A 21,938-nucleotide genomic window follows, 5' to 3' on the forward strand; every position below is an offset into this window, starting at 1 on the left:
GCATGCCCAGCGCGCGAGTGACGGAACGACGCGTTACTGACGCCACACTGTAGATAAGCTGAGGACGGTGCTGCGCAACGAAGTGGGCACCAACATACCTGCACGTGGCAATATTTGCACCAGTATCATACCTTCGTCATCAATTCACGTCCCTTAGTAGCAAACTTGGTGTAAGTGAAGCTGGCACAATGGCTGCCAGCGCATTATGAGCCCGGCATGAAGTCATGTTGTAGCATGACACGCATCTCATGATTAAAATGTTTGCACCAGTCACATACCTTCGTCATCCATTCTTGAAACATAGTACCGAATTGGGTATATGTGACACTAGCAAAACGTCCGCGAGCGCATCATGAGCTTGGCATGTAGTCATATGTTACATGACACGCATATCATGATTTTCATGTTAGGGTCGGTCGCTTGTGTTCGTCATGCAATCATGCCATACCATATCAGTTTTGCAACATGCCATGTGAACAAAACCACCGCAATCACTGCAGGACCATAAAATGTAAATCATCACATTCATGACATGCATCGCCCCGCCGCGGTGGTCTAGTGGCTAAGGTACTCGGCTGCTGACCCGCAGGTTGCGGGCTCGATTCCCGGCTGCGGCGGCTGCATTTCCGATGGAGGCGGAAATGTTGTAGGCCCGTGTGCTCAGATTTGGGTGCACGTTAAAGAACCCCAGGTGGTCGAAATTTCCGGAGCCCTCCACTACGGCGTCTCTCATAATCATATGGTGGTTTTGGGACGTTAAACCCCACAAATCAATCAATCAATCAATCATAACATGCATCTCATAATTTTCATGATATGACTAATAAAATATGTTCTTCATACAATCATGTTATGCCATACCGAATTTGGTATGGATAACATTATCGAAAGGGCCAGGAGAGGTAAAAGTTGTAGGCGGCTAGATAGATAGATAGATAGATAGATAGATAGATAGATAGATAGATAGATAGATAGATAGATAGATAGATAGATAGATAGATAGATAGATAGATAGATAGATAGATAGATAGATAGATAGATAGATAGATAGATAGATAGATAGATAGATAGATAGATAGATAGATAGATAGATAGATAGATAGATAGATAGATAGATAGATAGATAGATAGATAGATACGCTCAAAGTCACCGAAGTTCGCAATGAAATCGTTCGCATTTTAAAGCAGCAGATTTAATTGCAAACATGTGTTAAGAGAGAGCAGTGGGAGTGAAACACACGTGTTAAGAGAGAGAAGCTCGAGCGAAATACACGCGCTAAGAAGAAGCAGCTTGAGCTACAAATGCGTGAAAGGGAAAGGCTGCTCGAGATACAGATGAGCAAAAAAAAAAGAAACTGCTAGAACTAGAATGTCAGGATTTTCAGCTTGGGCTTGACATGCCTGATACTGAATGTACGTGGTGTGAGATTCAAAGGAGTGAACCACCGCCTGGGTTGTGCACCAGTATCAGTGTTTGCTGGAGTGAATTAGATTCCTATAAGATCAGCGTTGAGCCTCACGAGAGCATTACTTCACAGCCAGGAGGTCAGATACAGGAAGGCAGGGAGGTCGGCAGCGAAGAAAGGAGGAGTCGTACGGAGCTTCTTGGAGCGGCTAACACCGTCTCAAGCTTGGAAAATGGTAGTTTCGTTCAGATTGACAGGTGCCTTCGAACTCCTGAGGCAGTGGGCCCGTTTCATAAAGAGTTACGATTGTACCCGATTAGCTGTGTTGAAGGAGCTCTGAAAAGTGTCTGGGATAATGGCAGCGAATGTCATAAAATGGCTCCAAAATCGTGCCCGCCAAGTCTTTTGTACCGCCAGGTAGCAAAAGGTGCTACGCACATGGTCCATGGCTATACGTATTACTCGCTCATACTCATAGAGAGAGAGAGGATTTGAGTTCACAGGATAGCGTAAGTGCTATTTGTCCCAGAAATGAGAATAGGAGTGCAGAAAGCGCTCGTTCAAATAAACACTCGTCCAAATGAACAGTATCGTGTCAGAGGTGGGCTTTTTAGTAGACGGAGATGTGGCAAGACAGAATGTACACTCTGAGAAGGTGAACAGCGTTGGACGCCCCGCAAGACTGATCGAAGCCAAACTGGAATATGATAACCGATTGCAAGTGCATTCAACTTTAGTAAGCGAGGCAATTAGTGAGCTTTCCTTTGCATCTCGGGTTGCAGAGGGCAGTCAGAGTGCGTGTTGGTTAGATTGCAAGACAGAGGAAAACGTTCGGTTGAAGTAAGACGCTCAGACACTTGTGTCATGGTAGTCGTGGAGGCAAGACCTCGTATTTGAATCGCATAATCGCAGACTTGCGGTTCGGAATGCCGCTGAGCGTCTGTGTGGTCGGCCGGTGTGCAGACACCCATTTCAAGAAGCGCGCTCGAAAGCATATTTGCCACAGTTGTTATGGCAACACGCGACAAGCGCAGTGCGTCTGGTTTGGGACGCAAAAACTTGAGCATACCATTCGCAAATCGATGGCTCTTCAAGGGCCTTCTAAAACGGATATATTTTGTACATAGCTGTTTGTGGTTGACCTCTGTTTGAGTGAGGTGATTGATAGAAACCAAATGGCAGGTCTGATATGATGTGAATAGGCTTTGGGAAGGTCAACTTGGTGCATTTAGTGTAGAGAAATATATTTAAACGTGTAGTGGCAGTGGGTATAAACTTGCATTTGAGCTGTACTTTCAGAATATTTACAGATATTTTGGTTCAATGTAATGAGTTGTAAATTATTTTTGGTGTTTATTTATCTTTACAGGTAAATGTTTGGTTCATGTCAGTTGTCGAGATAGTCATTAAGCTCAATTGTGTTTCTTGGGCCCAAAATAATGCGTTAAATTATATAACGGGACTGCGGAATTAAACGGGTGTAATTGTCAATACACAATAGGACCTTCACGAAGTCAATGTCCAATGATTAAGATTGTATTAGCGCAGTGCAGTGACCGAAACAAGTCAATCCCTGTGGTTAACCATGTATATATGCAACTAAAGAGCTACAGGTGTCAAACAATTTTTCGTTGATAATGATATTCACTGATGATCACCGAGTAGGTTGAAATTTGTCATTGCAGACTTAAAGTGGTGTGTAGTGAAGTGGGGAAATAGTTCGTGCACCAAGCGGAAGTTTTTTGAGGTGAGAAACTTTCCGCAAAGAGGGCCTGTACGACGGTGGTGGTGCACTTTTAAAGAGCGCGCCTTTGAAAAGTGCGTGTCACAAAAAACAAAACCTGATTGAGTGCACGCGTGCTTCTGCTCTAACGAGAATGACGACGTTGAAGAGCGTCGCGCACGAGGACGGGTGGCAACACATTTAAAAGTATAAAAATATGCAGATTCCACGTACAGTGGGAACCGATAATATGTGATGCACGAATAAAGAAGGTTGATATGTCACTTTAAAATCAGCACAACATTACGAGGCGGAGGTAAATTATACCGTACATGACTTCAATGTCATTATTATCATATTTGCACGTCTGATTTACCTTCGTCATCTACTAACGTCTCTTGATACAGAATTTGGTATAGACAAATTGCACCAGACTTAGTGACGCAAATGCGGTGGCGCTGTCTTGGTAGGCAAAAGACGCTCTGCTTACCGCAGTTTCTGCTGGGTTTTAAACGGGGCATGTCGTGTTCTCAATGAAGCAGCCAGAAAAAAAACGGTATGCCGACAAGCTGCTTCGCGTTTGGATGTGAGTCGCGTCTCACAACTTAGTTTTGTTTGTTGGCGCACATCGCAGCCCTCAGCGCTTATGGCGAAAGTTACGTTACGGACATCGCTATAATTTTACCCATAATGTCAACATTGGCCTACCTGCTCTTAGAAACATGGAATGGGTCTTTATGTAGAGCTAGCGGAACGGCCGTGAGTGCGCTGTGATCTAGCATGTAGACATGTTTTACATCACACGCATACCATGATTATCGTGCTTGGACGTGCTATTACTTTCGCTGTCTATTCACGTCACGTGATATCAAATTTGGTATATGTGGAGCTACTGAAATGGCCGCGAGCGCATAATGAGGGTGCTATGTTGTCTTGTTCTTACATGGCACGCGTGTCATAATTATCGTACTCGCACCAGTCATATACCTTTGCCATTCATTCACGGCACGTAACTCAATATTTGGTATATGTGGAGCTAGTGAAACGGCCGCAAGTGCATCATGAAGGGCCCAATATACTCCGACGTAATGTTGACGAGCACGCGAGCTGGACACAGCGATGCTGCGCTAGCAAAAGGGAAGCAACGGGTGACCGGCGTGACCAGCGTCCATCGGCGCGGCCCGGCGGCAAGCAACGCAAAAAGCATGCTGCATTTCGCACTCATGAAGTTACCCAACTCTACCCGGAGTGCACTGCGTCACTCCCTCTTGTAATGGAGGGATGCCGGGGACGCTACAACGTGCATGCGTCAAAGTGACGCAGCGTGGCGCGCGTCTACAAGTCTATGGCAGGCAGATTGGCACCTGGAGTAGCATCGCCAACGTTACGCGAAGAAACGAATGCCGGCTTTTACGCGCGCCGGGTCACGTCAAAGTGTTGGGCGCCTTGAGTGTGGGATGTAGTCATGCTGTTACATGACACACATCTCATGATGATCATGTTTGCACAAGTCACGTGCATTTATCCTTTATTCACGTCCCGTAATACCAAATCTGGTAGATGCGAAGCTAGGGAAACGGCCGCGAGCGCACCATGAGCGTGACGTGTAGTCGTGACTAGTCAAAACATAAAAATCAACACACCTATGTAATGATTTTCACGTTAGGGTATGTCACTTATGTTCACTATGCAGTCACGTCATACCATGGCAGTTTTGCAACATGTCACGTGAACAATACCACCGCAAGAGCAGCAACACTATGAAATGTAAATCATGACATTCATGACATGCATGCCATGGTTTTCATGTTATGACTGGTGATTTATGCTCGTCATACAGTCATGTTATCGCATACTAAGTTTGGTATTGATACCTTTATCGAAATGGCCAGGAGAACTAAAAGTCGTAAGCGGCTAGATAGATAGATAGATAGATAGATAGATAGATAGATAGATAGATAGATAGATAGATAGATAGATAGATAGATAGACAGATAGATAGATAGATAGATAGATAGATAGATAGATAGATAGATAGATAGACAGATAGATAGATAGATAGATAGATAGATAGATAGATAGATAGATAGATAGATAGATAGATAGATAGATAGATAGATAGATAGATAGATAGATAGATAGATAGATAGATAGATAGATAGATAGATAGATAGATAGATAGATAGATAGATAGATAGATAGATAGATAGATAGATAGATAGATAGATAGATAGATAGATAGATAGATAGATAGATAGATAGATAGATACGGTCAATGTCGCTGAAATTCGCTAAAAATGCTTCGCATTTAAAGCGAGGGCCAATCATGTGCCAACACGCTGGTCTAGCAGTCTCCAATCAAGACGGCACAAGTGGGCCCAAGCTGTAAAAAAATCCTCAGTGATAAGCGGAGTGGAGTTCGAAGAAGACGTGGCGATCAGAAAGCTTTCGACAGGCCGGGTGCTGAAGATTAACCGTCGGGTGTTGGACCCAAGTATAGAAGACTTCAACCAGCCAGGGCCTCCTGCCATCGCGTTCCCATTCGAGGGAGCCATATTCATCCAGTCCTGAACTCCAGCACAGAGCCTGCTGACTTCTGTGCCGACAGGCGAGCTACAGCCGTCGGGCTACCAGCCTGAGTTGTGCGCCCAGCTGCCTGGCCAGGTTCTTCTGGTTTCAAGACACGTCACGTAACCGCCAACGTTCACTCACCATCACAAGCCAGCGTTCCTTCCCCGCAGCCAGATGACCGCCGTCGACTCCATGAGTGCAGCATTTCAGTTTGATGAGACCGAACATTCTTCATCTTTCCGCCACTCAGCCATGTTCGAACTAGACTAGACCAGTTCGGTTATTTGACTTGTGTTTTGGTCGTCGCTCAGAATGTTTAACGCGCCAGTGAATGTTTTATTAAGCGTTGAGTTAGGTTTTGGGGTATTTTTGCTCTTCTAGTTTTTTGTTAAACATTTTGTGTGGGTTTTGTTAAAAACCTATAGCTTCGGCCCTCTTTGATGCTCTCACGGGCTCAAAGCTTGAGAGCTCTTAATAAAATGAAAAGAACCTTGCTTCACAAGCTCGTTATCTGCCATCTTCCCAGACGACGGCACTTATCAAAAAATGGTACAGACCCTTCCCTCCACGCACAGAGTTCGTGACTCAGGCGGGAACCGAATACGTGTGGTCGATAAAATACGATTCCTAGGACTCAACAGTCATAATAACGGCTCCAACTCAGTGTTGCTGGTAAACAACACGTTGAAGATTCCGAACGCACTTCAAAAGTTACGGCGCGTCATAAATAGACTCCGACGACGTCAACAGACCGCTCCAGACTTTTTGTTCACTGTAACATCACATGCTTGGCTGCGATACACAAGTGGGAAAAAGTAACCACAAGTTTTCAAATTGCTGATACAACATGCTTTTAGGACAAAGTTTAGGCTCCTGGATAATGTTTTAACTGCTCTATTTTTGCAGGTGTGAGTGCACATGGCTCTTTCTGAAATAATCGTGGCTCAGCACAACCTAATATTTGCACTCCTACCAGCCCTAAAGCGGGTGGGTATACTCTCGTCAATCTCGGTTTAAACGCCATAGTGGAAACGCACAACGTTTAGAAGTTACCTAAAGCCATTCTAGAATCACCTGAAGTACTCTTTTTCCAAGAAACGTACGTACATCTGTTCCATAAACACGAAAAAGCTTGCCCACTTCAGAGTCCTTACGATAGAAGCCGAAAGGTTTCCTGACCAGACAGGTTTGGCTGGTGCAGGGTGCACATCACTTTAGGTAGTATTACTCTGTAGTTGTAATCGATAGACACAGACAAACTTGCGACGCACTCACTCTATACACAAAAAAGTCAAAGGTAGCCGAACACGAAGCGATATCTCTAGCTCTAACAGACTCGCACTTCACAACAGTATATAGCGACTCTAGGGCAGCCACAGGGGCCTTTGCAAAGAGCCGTATAGACAAGGCGATGGTGCGAGTATTTGGTGGATGTAACATCGCCAATCACTCGATCGTATGGCTTTGGGCCCACATGAACAGCTTAAAGGGCAGCTTGTGGAATGTCAACGAGACCAACCAATGAGACGGTGCGAGGACTCGTCGACCACGTTAGCTCATGCCGTTTCCGCTGCAACCCTGAATACTGAGTACAGGAACCAACTATCTATTTATAACAAAATCACTAAGCACTTACATTTCGGCCAGCGTGATTTCGCCCTGAAGGATAAAATGTTAACGCTCAGTCGGTCGGTCACGTTACGTTTTTTCTATAACTCATACCCCAACGCCTGGCGCATGAAGCATATCAACTCAGGCTACGAAGGACGTTTGTCTGAACAGAGTCGGGAACGCGTAGATTTCCCCCATATTCTATGTATTTGTGCATGGAGTCACACTTACGCAATGAACAAGGAACAGTGGGCCAGAGTGCTATGAGGTGCTTCACTAGCAGACCAACTTTGCGCTGGGCAGGAGACCTGTGATGTAGCGGAGGCCTTCTGGCTTTCTGCCCCAACGTTAGAGGTGCCCTCTACACCTGGCGCATAGCTGAGTGACTATTCGGACCGCGTTTCGGGCAATAAACCTTCACCACCGTCTCCACTTTCTCGTGACGCTACATGTCCACTGGGCTTAGCATGAATGACTCTCAGAAAAAAGTACTTATTATCGGCACTCTCCTCAACGTCAGCGCCAGCTGCTCTTTCGCAATTTCAGCACCATTTTCCCCTCCTTCGTCCTTATACTCATCCGCCTCATTGAATCCCACCTCACTTTCCCGACACTCATTAGCCATTTCATCACTAAGCTGCGACTTCCCAACCTACTCTTTGCAGCGCCGAGACTCACCTGCCTCTTCATCGCTCTCCTAGCAGCCTCCAGTCTTACCTTTCGCTATCTTGTCGTCCACTTTCCCGTAATCTTTACCACTTGCAAGCCCACCCCCCCTAGCTCCTGTGATTTTGATCCTCGGCTCTCTGCTTGTCAACACCCACATGGGTGCATAACTGCCCCTTCGACCGTGGCCCATAGATCAAGATTGCTCTGGCCTCAATAAAAGTGTCACTTTTCCAGTCGAGGTGTCCGAGTGCCTCTAGAAGTCGGGCTTACTCAAGATCTATCGGTCCCGGTAGGACAGAGGGTGTCTCACGTTTGGCAGGGGTGCAAGGCAGTGATGCTGAGCTATATTACTATCGATACTAAGGACTGTAGAGTCACTATGGAAGTATCGATGGTACGATTAACTGTCGATAGCACTATTGCCGATAATATCATTGTGTACTATTGACTGTACTTTTACTAGCATTGTCAACATTGGCATCGGCATGAACTAGAGCCTTCAACTACCACTAACAACGAACTAATGGTTCGCTAGGATCTGGAGTCACTTCCAGAGGAAAAGAAGAGCAATCCCATAACATTCTGGCATTCTTGGCAATGCGCAACAACCTTTTCTGAAATGACTAGGAAGTACTTGTCTATCCTAGAAACGTTCATACATGCAGAAAGCGTGTTCCTCGCCGCTGGACCGATCATTTCTGAAAGAAGGAGCAGGCTATCGGGAGAGAAGGTCGAAATCCTTGTTTTCCTTACCAAAATGCTTGGCTTACCCTACTGAAACGTTCCGTATGTGAATCCAATGATTCCATATGTTTCCATACAGAATGCATATGTTTCCTATAAATATTTTCTATATTTCCGTAAGATTCTTACAGAAAAATACAGAATTATTGGACATCGCAAAATAAAATGATAAATAAACTTATCAGTTAAGTGGTAACGCGAAAAAATGTTTTTATGATCACGGAACTGCAAGCGCTGAAATTTATGCTGTTTTGGGTGTAAGATGAAGAAAATTCAAGCTTACTTTTGTTTGTAAAGCTTGGCTGCTTTGATTTCAGCATTATTTTATAGTGTATATAATCCGGCGTTTTCACTGAGGAAATATCAATCACAAAAAATGCTAAAAATGAAACGAGTCAAGTACTATGACTAATAGGCTTATTGTGACTGTTCTCCGCAGAACTATTGTGAAATCGGCTATTGATATTATCAATAGTTATTTTATTGCGATAACAATTATATAAAGACTCTGGGTTGATTTTCGCCACTGCCGTCATTTGCAGTATATTCATACGTTACTGCATAAATAAACACGTAGGCAAGAAGAAATATTCTTGGAAAAGACTCTGGCGCACATAATCGAGCATCTGACATCTCGTTTCTGAGCACGTGGCGTCAGCCACTGAGCCACAGGGGACCACCTACTTTACCGCGGAAATGGAAAGCCATTTATAGGCCTGCTTACTAAAGACTCCCTGGGCGCCGCCATAGTCCTCTCTGTGCTGTCGTTAGTGCGCGTGACTCCCCCGAAAATTCTACTGCCGAGGTTGTGACGTCAGCTTTTGTACTCTCGTGACACAGCCCGGAATGAAGGAAATCCTCCTGTTCGAAAAAAAAGGTTTATATCTACTACTTACTATTCGTGGTGCTAGTTTCAGGGGAGATAGCATGCCTTCGGCATTACCGGTAACATGCTAAAAACTTGTCGCAATGGGCCGATACCCGCTCCTCTCCCGCGCGTACTTTTTCCCGTGGAAGGGGTGGGGGGTAGATAATTGTGCGCACACGCATATGCTTCAGTTGAGAAGAATCGTGGGCCTTCAGCTTTGATCGGAACGAATGCGTAGTAGTCGTCGGGCCACAAAGGTCACTTCGCTCGCTGCGCAGGTCTCCTTTGCGAAAAGAGCGCGCTTTTCGCACATAGCGAAGTAACAGCTGGGACACTTGTGTGTTTGCACTCATCTGCACCTGCGATACGTTTTGTGCATTGGTCATTTATGTCAAAACAGCGTGTTATGTGTCCAGCTGAAAACGTTGTTCGTTAACACTCGTTCTGTGTATGTTGCTTTCATGTGTCATTTGTGCGCTAGCAGCGCGCTGCACGTTTGCATCTGCTTGCCTTTCTCAGCATTATAATCCAAGCTGTTGCTATTGCATTTATTGCATCGCCCTCCCTGCAGGGGCGTCTGCGCAAGCAGGCGTTTGGTGGGTAGCTACACCACAGACCCGAGCTAACGGGGGTTTTTGACTCCCTCCCACGCCTTGTCGTGCGTGCCATTGCCATGTCCGGGGAAAAGGGAATCCTGGGGTTGGAGCCGACGCCGGGTGATTGGACCTTTAAGGCCCTCCGGCAGAGGTACACACCCCTTTGGCCCCGGCTTCAAGTAGACGGCACACCTGGCCTGACCAGCACAGGGGAAATTGGCAGTAGCCTTCTCTTGTCTCCCTCTCCTCTAAGATCTTCGCCTTTTCTCACTTTTAAACTTTCTTGTTCTCTCTTCTCTTCCATTGACTTCGTTTTTTTTTTCCTGGCGGCAAGGGTTAACCTTGTGTATATATACAACCTTGGGTAGACGTATTAGGTTATAGCGGCCATGTACAGCTGGCGCCTACGTTTCCAACGGGTATTGTAGCATCCCCTTGTAGGGTTCCGTGGTGGGTGGCTGGCACGGCCACCGAATCAATAACATATTTCATGGGATCCTCTAAACCTTCCAAACTGATCGCCCCTCGAAGAGGTGGCGGACTGATGCAATATTTGAACTGCTGCCCAAGAAGAAAGACTACTTTCCGAATTATCACATTATTCAATGTCAGAGTACAGAAAAGAAAGCGAGGATTGTATCACCTTTCCTTGTATCAAAGTGTCTCAAAAAACGCTTGGCATGGGCTGCAAACCCAACAAGACCGCCAGTGGTGACCTGCTCCTTGAATTGAAAGATGATGTGCAATATGAAAGACTATGCAACTTGACTGCATTCAGTGACCATCCAATCACCATAACCCCACACCGTACTATGAACACTAAAGGGTGTCGTGTATGGCGGCCACCTAATGGAAGTATGCGATGATGAATTGCTAGAAGGTTGGGAATCTCATCAAAGTACAGCGCAATAAAATACGAAAAGACAAACAAGAAACTTCCACCAAACATATTAAACTTCCTTTTAGTTCCACAGCACTTCCTACTGAAATAACAACAGTATACCTCAAGCTACAAGTGAGGCCTTACATTCTGAACCCTCGGCGCTGCTTCAAGCGCCAGTGGTATGGCCAACCCTATTGCGAAAACAGCGTGGTGCCAGTACGTTTTTCTTTTTGGCACTGGTATACACTGAAGACATTAGTACACGCTTGTAATCACTGGCACGTAGCTGGGCGCACTGTGAAAAAGCTGTATCGCACTGCTAGGGGCGCTTACTAAACCACTGTGATGGTGGTGCGCACTGCGAAGCGCTTGAAGCGCTGGAATTTTCACTGGCAAGCGCAAGTGAATACTGGAGCAGGCACTGTTTCTACCAGTGCAGCGTGCACGTTATTGTAGCGCGTGCCGTGCTATGTTTCGGTGTCGTTGAATATAAAACGCTTGATTCGACGGCACGGAGAGGTGCTACCCTAAGAGATACCGAGCACACGTAATTATTGTGGTGCACGTACGTATCTCAGCAATTATAATGCACCTTTTCCCATATGCCCCCGCGTATACCGGCCATATTCGCATCATCCGTGTATTGCTGTAACAATTCCAAGTTGCAGTGTTTGTAAGCCTGGAGCTGCAGGCCACTCCTAACAGAAACAGAGAATTGTTTTTGCCGCAAAGTTGACAAAACGTAAATGAGCTCTCTCGATCGCTTCGCATGGTTTCCCACTGGAGGCGAGAAAAAACGCTGTCGTTCGATTCCGCCACACCGCATAAATGTATGTCTGGCCATGCTTATCCTTCTACTTATTTCAGGTAAGAGTTAAAAATGTTCCGAAACTCAAATGCAGAATCTTCAACCATCCAAACTCACCACATCGAGAGTGGTTTTACCGAGTGCCCGGCCCAGCGAGCCACTCTGTTGCGACCGGCCGCGTTGTTACCGGCGCTTATATATATATATATATATATATATATATATATATATATATATATATGATATATAAATGTATATATATATATATATATATATATATATATATATATATATATATATATATATATATATGTGTGTGTGTGTGTGTGTGTGTGTGTGTGTGTGTGTGTGTGTGTGTGTGTGTGTGTGTGTGTGTGTGTGTGTGTGTGTGTGTGTGTGTGTGTCAATATCTTATGTTTATGTTACAGGCGCTTCCGCTTCGGGTTCGGGTACACACAACTTCAAAGTGTGAGAATTACTAAAAAGTAAAGTTTAGATATACATGGACCTAAATCAACTATTTTGTCTTGTGTCGATCTTTGCACAAGGAGCGCTGGTGATCGAACGTCGCGCTTTCAGCTACGCAGGCTGTCACCGAAAGCAGCCGGCCGCACTCAGCCGGTACTTCTCCGACTGATACGTAACTAGCAATTTTCAGTTGGTAATTTGGTACACCTTCGTGAACTGACTCCCTGGCATACGTTTTTGGTGGATTGTATTGGTATTTCTATTCATGTTTTTTATTGTTGGTATTGATATAACTGCATATATCTGTTCACTGGCACGCCCTCTGTATACCTACAGCGGAGGCCAGAAAAACGGCTGTCGCTTGGCATCGCCACTCCGTAAATGCATTTTTGACTTTGATTGACCTTCCAGTTACTTCATGTACAGTTTAGGTGACAGATACAAATGTTGCAAAGCTCAAATGCAGAAACATTAAGCATCGCAACTCAGCTGCTTTGAGAGCAGCCTTACCCCGTGCCCAGCCCCAGCGAGGCCTATCGTGCCGGCCGCGTCGGTGTACATGCTGCCGGCGCTTTTTACTTTAAGTAGGCAAAATTCTAACGTGTAAGAATAGCTGTAAAGTACAGTTTAGAAATTCCTGAGCCTAAATCGACAACTTATCCGCGTGAGCGGTGCCCGCACAAGGAGCAGCGACGATCAATATGTCGTGCTTTCAGCAACGTAGGCTGTCACCAAAAGCTTCCTTCTGAGCGCAGGAGCCGTTACTTCGCTGACACCTATGTAAGAACGCGCAATTTTGAGTTGGTAAATTGGTAGGCGTTAGTGAACTAACACACTTTCATACTTTTTCAGTGGATTGCATTAGTCATTTCGTCGGCGGTTTCTAAGTTGCAGGCATCGATATAACTGCAAATATGTAATCTGACACGCTGAATGTGTACTGCTACATCGTCGCTTGCGCGAAAAAAAATACTCAATATTCACTCGCGTGCGCGGAAATCTATCGAACAAGGCATTTAAATCATCTGTACTTGTTGACCAGTAGCAATTGCGTGAACCGACTATCACAGGAAAAAAAGTATCGGCAGCAACAGCTGACCATTTGTGGCTGCTCCTCAAGTCGGTTTGAGATTTTTCAGAGTTAATATGTGTATGCTTAAAAATGCGCTCTTGCTAATATCCGCACGTCATTTGGTGCATGGAAGCAGTTCCTCATTGTCGAATCAAGACGCAATTCTTATTTGCAAAGAAATATCATGTCAGTTTTAACTGTGCGACTTGTAAACGTGAAGTTGAACAGCCCGTTATCCAGGTAGATTGTCAGTTTACAACCCCTCATGCACTTTCCGGCGTGGCGTAGTAGGTAGCGTATTCGATTCAGAATAGGGAAGTAGTGAGTTCAAGTCACGTTAGGAAGCGTGTTACTTTTGTAATTTTTATTTTAATAATTTTCATTGTGAATGCGCGATATCTTACTTTTTACTTTATATTTATTTATTTATGGCAAATGGGCACTCTTGTTTTAACCTTGTGAAGTCATTTTGCGCAAAGTACTGGGACGCTGCCGCTCCAGTACTGCCGCTCCAGTACATAGCGTCCCGGTACTTGCTCCGGGAAGCATTGGTACCAGCACCAAACTAGGCCCATAATCAGGCATGGCGCTCGATGCTGGTACCCAGTGGCGCTGGTTTTTGCATAGGGATGGCACAAGGAGCTGCCGAGGGCAGCTTACACGCGCTAAATGCGGCAGCAGAGGACATTCCGCAGACGATGACTGTGAATCCAAACTGCATTGTGCCAACTGTGATTGCGACCATCCGGCATATTCCAGGTCCTGCGTGGCCTGCAAGAATAAATTAAGAAATCATCATCACTAAATTCAAACTAAACAACAGCTTCCACGAAGCGGGACAGCATGTTTCCCCGCATAATGCAGAGAACACACCGTACGCCGAAGTGGTGCGAGGGGGTACGCCACCGCTACGGTTTTCGGCGATGCCTCGGACCACGCCTGGCGTGCCGAAGCAAACGCCAAGAGCCCCCTTGGCGGGAGCAGCCTCGGCTGTCTCGCCCTTCCTGAACCCAGCCCCACCAAAGGCCCCTGGAAACCCTGGCAGCAGCCATGGTACCAAAGAGGTTGCCTCGACCTCCGGTCCGGTGGGGATGAAGGATCCGTTCGTCGCGACGAAGCCTCTTCGTCGCGACGAAGGCTGTCTGGCGCCTCTCCTAAGGTAATGGACATCTCCGGTGCGTCGGCGCAGACTGCGTCAAAGTAGCGGCGAGGCCTCCTCAACCGTTCTAAGATAGAAAAAGCAGTAATTAGAGGGCCTCCCAAAGGCCCTGTAAAATTAGTCGCTTCTCTTTTGAGACACCAGCCACACTCATTTCGTACACAAAGAACTTATTTACCCCCAAAATGGAGACATAATTTATACAATGGAACGTCCGAGTACTACTTTGAAACCTCGAGGATGTCCAAGAACTTCTACACAAACATTCTCCAAAAGTGCCGTGTGTACAGGAAACACACCTCATACACAAGAATACAATTTTATGCGTCAATACCTTATTTTCTGAAAGGACAGAGATGATGCTGTAGCGTCATCTGGTGGTGTAGCCATTATTATTAATCGAGGAATAGCAAGTAATCATCTACCGCTGCTAACATCTCTAGAGGCAGTGGCTGTGCAAGCAGTTCTACTGAATAAGCTCGTCACCATCTGCTCTCTATACATACCGCAGGAAGACAAGTACATAGGGTGACAGCCTGCAAGATCAGGCGAACTTCCTCGGTGCACACTACGAGCAGGTGTCTAGCTCATGACACTATACCGAAGCTTCCCAAAGAAATAAATCAATGATAGAAAAGCAGAAACTAGAATAAAAGTGCACAGAATACGAGGCACACAACCAATTTTTCAACTTAGCTGAGCTGCAAACATCACTAAACTCCAGCAGGAATTCTGCGCCAGGCTACGACCGTGCCACGTATGAAATGTTGAAAAACCTGCCGCTCAAAACGCGAAAAACTTTACTATCCTGATACAATGCTATCTGGCTTTCTGGCACTATCCCTACTTCTTGGAAAGAGGCTATTGTTATCCCTATTTTGAAACAGGGCGAGGGCCTTTTCTCAGTTTCGAGTTATAGGTCCATTGCACTTACAAGCTGCCTTTGTATACTTTTCGGAAAGATTATCAACCGCCGATTTTCGCATTTCCTTGAAACACACAATCTACTCGACCTATTCCAGTGTAGGTTTGAAGAGGGTAGATCCACCACCGACCAACTGGTGCGCACTGAGGCAGACATCCGAGACGCTTTCGTGCAAAAACAATACTTCCGCTCTGTGTTTCTCGATATCGAGAACGCTTATGACACAACATGGCGTTTTGGCATATTAAAAGAGTTGTCTCACTTGGGTGTGCGTGGTAGAATGATTTCCATAATCGAGAGTTACTTGTCCCATGGGACATTCCATGTCCGTGTGGGCAGTGTTCTCTCCCAAACATTTGTCTAAGAAATGGGAGTACCGCAAGCTGGTGTACTTAGTTAATAGTACTTAGTTGTACAGTTTTTATTATCAAAATGAATTCCTTGCACCTGTTCATGCCCCGAAAATATGTTCTATTGTACGTACGTCGATGATGTCCAGCTTCGCTTTAAGTCATGCAACCTGGCAATGTGCGAGCGGCAGGTTCAGTGGGTCTGAACAGTCTCCAATTGAGCAGAGGAAAACGGATTCCGACTGAACCCAAAAAAAAGCACCTGTGAGATGCGCTGCCGAAAGAGAGGCATGCACTCAGAACCTGACATTGAACTGAACGATCAACCTCTCTCTGTTAATGCGGAGCATAATTTCTTATGCTTATTCTTGGACAAGTTTACCTTCGTACCGCACATGAAGTATTTGAAAACAAACTGTATAGAAGCCATGATTGTTCTAAATGTGTTGTCACGTTGTACGTGAGGTAGTGACAGGCTATGTCTCAGGAGTTTGTATAGAAGCCTCATTCGCACCCGCTTAGATTATGGGGCCGATTTTTATCAGTCTGCGACTCAAAGTGCTTTGAAGATGCTGGACCTCGTGCACCATTTGGGCGTTCGCCTTTCTACGCGTGCTTTCCGCACTAGCCCTGTGGAAAGCCTGTATTTGTAATCAAATGAATAATCACTCCACTTACAGAGATGTTACACATCTTTTGTGTAATTCCTCAAGGTGAACGCAGACAAAGAACACCCTTCTCATTTCACAATCAATGATCGGTCTCATTCTGCCCTGTTTCACAGCCGTCCTTCAATGAGGCAGCCTTAGTCACTTTGTGTGAGAGGGCTCGCTGAGAAAACAGATGTGCCACTTCTGGAACACTGTTTGATGGCTCCTGCTGCATATCTACCACCGTGGCAGTGGCAGCTTATAGACTGTGACATATCTTTTGCGGAAGCCACAAAGCATGCATCAGTTGCACACATCCGCACACACTTTCTTGAACTCCAACACAAATACAGTTGTCCCGAATCCTACACCAAGGCCTCAAAAACGCACACTTCTGTCTCGTACGCTGCAGTTGGCCCATCCTTTTCGGATGTCGGTACACTTCATCCTAACACAAGACTCTTTACTGCAGAAGCTCATGCGATACTTGTGGCCGGTAAACACAATAAACAAACAAAACTACAAAGCGCAGTAATATACACAGATTCTCTAAACAAAATAAAAGCCCTCAGAACCCTGAAAAAACACAAAAACTCTGTTCTTGTATCTTTTTACTCGCTCCCATTCACAGTATACTCACTCAAACAGCATGTCCTAGTGTGCTGGCTGCCAGGACACCGCGAGATAGAAGGGAACAAATTGGCGGACGACTTGGCTGCATCTGTCCAAAACAACGCTGCTACCAATACATCCACGCTATCCCTGCGCTTGACCTGAAGCCCTTCCTTCGACGGGAGCTCAGGGCGTGTTGGCAGAGGCTATGACATGGACAAACACAAAACAAATTACTTGCAATAAATTCGATACTTGCAAATTGGCCACCAGTATCCAAATCACGCTACACGCAAGTAACGCTCACGAGGTTACAAATAGGACACACACACAGCACACATGCATATTTGTTGACTGGCGGTGCGCAAGCCATATGTGAGAGATGTTCGGAAACGGTTACGGTTTTTCATATACTTGTTCAGTGCAATGAGCTAGACTCTCTAAGAAAAAACCACTTTTAGTACCTTGCCGACAGCAACTTTCAATACATACAGTCATGTTCACCGGTAGAGATCCTCTTCTTAAGCTTGAATCGCTGTTCATGTTTTTAAAATATATTGATAGCTTTCACTGCATATTCCGAGGGGATCCGTAGCAATACGACTGTACAGAGGTCGAGGCTGGGTTGGCTTCATTAAAAACAGCACCTGCCCCACTGCCCTTGGGCTCAAGGACATGCATTAACAAGGCATTCGTGCTAATCTCATTTCCTCAATGTAGTTTTATCACCACAAACACTGTCTTTTACTTCCGCTACACACATTTCATGTCACTTGCATCATTTTAAATACTTGTATGTTTTAACCCTCCTCAGGGTGTGAAAATTTAGGCCTCTAGAGCCCCGAAACATTATCATAGTTCATATCCTGTACGTATTGCATCAAATCATGAACCCTTCCCAATTCATCAACATTTTTCATGGCACTCTTTGGCCAAGTATGGTCCTTGCGCCACTAAAACCCCTATATCGTCATCATTGCATCGCCCTCGCGGTATAACTGCGACTTTCTTCAACTATTCAAACTATCTATAGTTCATTACACGATAATTTTGCATCACTAATATATATACAGGGTGTCCCGTGTAACTTTAGCCAGAGTTTAAAAATATGCCGGAACACGTAACTACACCGGGACAAAATGCATGTTGCTTACTCTTTCTTGGAGTTAGACTATCTTTTGTGTTCTCAAATATTGTTCGATAAGATATGCTTATTCAAATCACTATTCAAGAAGCAAAGATGGAGAAAAAGTTTCAATGAGGAAGTTGCAGATTCATTTGCAAAACGTCCAATTAGACAGTTTGGGACTTTATATCTGTTAGGTATTATTGCTTGTCGGCTAATTACCAATTCCCGTAAAAAAATACCACGTGACAAAGCCGCTCGTGCGACAGTACGCACAGTGATTCTAGTGCTTCCCAACGTTCCGCGTACGAACGACTATAAATAGCATTTGCCACATTATGATGTCTTGGCAGTACCGCAACGATGGTGGTGGCTTTACGGTGAACACGTTTTGCTATCGGTCACAAAATCGATAACCACTTTGACTACTTATCGCTGTCATGAACACGTGCGAGGGAAGCGTTTCATTCTTACGCAGACTTTTAGAGCCGGTTCACGCTAGCCGCAACACTGCCGTAACTGCGCAGTGCTGTAGACACGCGGCCAGCGCCGCCCGTAGGACAGCTGTTCAAATTGCACGGCAAGCTCCGCTGACAAACATGGCTGGCCTTCGGAATGTAGTTGTCGACTGCCTCGAATTTATCAGGCACCCGCCGTGCTCTTTGTAGCTCGTAAGCTCCTAGCTGATGTTTCCATTAGCTTTAGACTCATGTCCTTTAGCCTCGACAACACAGTATTCAAACCGATTCGGCACCGTTGTTGAGAACCATACTTTAATAATTGATGTCCTAATCCTAATCAAGCCTTCCCGAAGCTCGGATGGCATACTTTACACGCTTTATAACAGAGGTGTTGTACGTCGAGAAAGGTTCAGACGCAGATTGGTGGTGCTTTACGAGGCAGGTCTGGTTGGTAGGTTGATTTATCCCAAGAGGAATGGCTCAACCCACCACGGGTGATCGGCCATGAATCACGCGGCACTGGGATACAAAGTAAATAAAATACAGTAAAATATATGAAATAGACTAAAGACGAAAATAAGTAATGAGTATGTACTTATGATATTAGCATGGTAGCCAGTTTGATTCTTTCATATAGTTATTTATAGCTCCATATATGTCCCTGTTGCAATGACCTAGTTCCGAAGCCCCTAGGGAGAGTAGTACTGCTTCAGACAGCTCAAGCCCGTGTTTTTGGAAAGCTGGTATTAGAAATTTTTCCCCTAAGTTTTGATACCTTCGGCATTGTGTGAAAAACTGCTCTATAGTTTCTGTTTGTGTACAATAGTGACAATGAGGGGAAGGAACAAAACCAGGTCTGTATAAATAAAAGTTTAAAGGTGGAATCCTGCATCGCAAATTACTGAATGTCACTTCGAATTGTCTTGTTGCACACCAAACGCTGTAGCACTGAAACTTAAGGTGCTGAAAATCTGCGCCTTTTAGAAAAGAAGAGTTTGTGTGTTCCTTGCGTATACAGAAATTCTGAAATCGCGTGATTGTATATATGCAGCAGGGTCTTAAAATATACAGGATGGGTCCCTGAATTGAATCTGTCGCCAGTGTGTCCGCCACTTCATTTAGTGTTAGTCAAGTGTGACCTGGCACCCAAACCAGTCGGATAACACGAACGTGACTGGGTATATAGTATGGAATTCTAATAGACAAGGTGCTGTTTTTGTTGCTGTAGGAGCAGTGCAAACTGCTAAAGAATAAGCTAGCATAACAGCGGTAGAGATATATGTTGGTAGCTTGCGTGTGGCCAGAATCACTGCTATTAATTCTGCCTGGAATATTGGCGTAAACTAAGGCAGTCGCAGTGAATAAGACCAATCCAATGCTGTTGAGTAGATGCCCACTCCTGCTTTCTCGGCATTAACGGAAGCATCTGTGGCTATAACTGAACTTATCTGTAGGCTATTGAGATGGTACCCGAGCAACTCATTCCAATATTTTATCGGCAAATGTTTAGCATTTTCAGGAAATATATTGTCAAACTTTATTCTGACCGTAGGATTTCGTACCTGTGATAAACTCCTATAACGAATTTTTACCCCTAATGGGTGTAAGAGTTTATGCACATAAACAATTTGAGGTCGACGTAGCCGAGACCACTCACAAAACAAATATGGAAGGCTGTCTTATAAATACATATTGGGAGCGTCTCTGTGGGGACACGTAGATGTTCATAAATGTTTGAACAGTCAGTATGCGAAACTAGGTTCGTAGAGAGGGCAGATGTGCTTCATGATAAAGAACATTGGTTGCGACAAACTTAGGGAGGCCTAAATATAGACGCAATGCCTCAAGCTCTATAGAAAGAAGCGGGCGAAATTTATAAGTGGGTCCCCCACAGAATAACAAACATACAAACTAATATTGGGCGGACATACATGCCATATGTCATCAACAAAGCTCTTCTACGCATTCCAATTCGACCATTGCTGATGCGCTTGAGCAATCCAATGACCCGTAATCCCTTAAACGCAATATACTTAATATATGAACTCCCATTAGGATTTGAAGTGTATATTATACCCGAATATTTTAATGAGTCTACCTGTGGAATGAAGTCCTGTCCGTACATCAATGCTATTCTGACAAGAGAAGTCAATGGAAAGGTAAAAAGAGCACTTTTCTTAACAATAAGGGACATGCACAGGTCACTAAGTCATACTTCATTAGCATTTTATTATGATTGTAGAATGTTGTACAAAAAGTGTATGTCGTTTTAAGCTGAAAAGAAGGCTATATCGTCAGCGTATACATATACTTGCTCTTTATCGTGGGCAGGGATAGAGCTTAATAATATATTGAATAAAATGGGCGCAAGAACGGATCCCTGAGGAACTCCCCTTGTCTGTTTGTAATGTTGTGAAGATGGCCCATTCTGCGAACAATAAGATGTACGTCCATTTAAAAAAATTTTGAATCCATGAAATTCTATACTCGAGAATGTTAACACTTCGAAATCTACTAATCAAGATGGCGTGCTCCACACCGTCGTACGCCTTAGCAATATCTGAAGCCTGGTACCGGTGAGCGGCGTGCGCGAGCTACTACTACAGCCACCGATCATCATCGTCTTCTTCAGTAACAGCAGAGCGTCCATTATTCAGATTGATTAAAATTAATCCCAGCCAAATAAGAAGCCAGCCTGGCGAACTGTGGACAAGTAAACACGAGAAGGTCGTAGCAGGGCTAAAGTCTCGACACGTGGACAATTTACTGGCCACGACGACGTTGGTCAGAAGATGGTTCCAGTGGCTTGATGAAATAATTCACCGGTGACATTTTTTGTAATATACATTATGGGCCGTGATACTAGGAACCAACTTTGTAGAAATGTGGGTTGTAGCAGAACGAACATGCAGCCAGGTGAGGGAACCTGGATCGTAGGAAGTAGTGTTCATTGATGCGTCATCGTGGTGCTTTTGGCGTCCTTGGTCTTGGGTTGTGATTGATCTTGCCAGTTGGCAGCATTCTTCAGCGTATGTAGCGGCTTGAGACAGAGCTGTGGACTCGGAGGAGTCAGGTCTGTACGAAAGAATGATGTCCATGGTGGAAGGAAGTTCACGTCTATAAAGGAGGCAAAAAGAAGAGAACCCAGTAGTGCTTTGAATGGCGGTATTATAGGCGACCATGATAAACGGGAGCACTCGGTTCCGATTGAAGTGGTCTGACAAGATGTCACCAAG

General features: G+C 44.9%; 1 protein-coding gene and 1 long non-coding RNA gene across 2 annotated transcripts in view; one reads left to right on the plus strand and one right to left on the minus strand.

Annotated features, from left to right (window-relative positions):
* The window catches only part of LOC119169104 (uncharacterized), a 563,356-nt gene that overhangs the window by 366,405 nt on the left and 175,013 nt on the right, over window positions 1-21,938 (plus strand). The window lies entirely within an intron of this gene.
* The window catches only part of LOC142796242 (uncharacterized), a 46,696-nt gene continuing 38,574 nt past the window's right edge, over window positions 13,817-21,938 (minus strand). Inside the window, exons 2-3 of the long non-coding RNA XR_012893643.1 lie at window positions 17,144-17,321; window positions 13,817-14,190 (exon numbers count right to left, since the gene is read on the minus strand). This is a non-coding gene — a long non-coding RNA (uncharacterized LOC142796242). The remainder of the gene's footprint in view (window positions 14,191-17,143; window positions 17,322-21,938) is intronic.

This window comes from Rhipicephalus microplus, chromosome 2 (genome assembly GCF_043290135.1).
Source record: "Rhipicephalus microplus isolate Deutch F79 chromosome 2, USDA_Rmic, whole genome shotgun sequence".
Classification (NCBI taxonomy): Eukaryota; Metazoa; Arthropoda; class Arachnida; order Ixodida; family Ixodidae; genus Rhipicephalus; species Rhipicephalus microplus.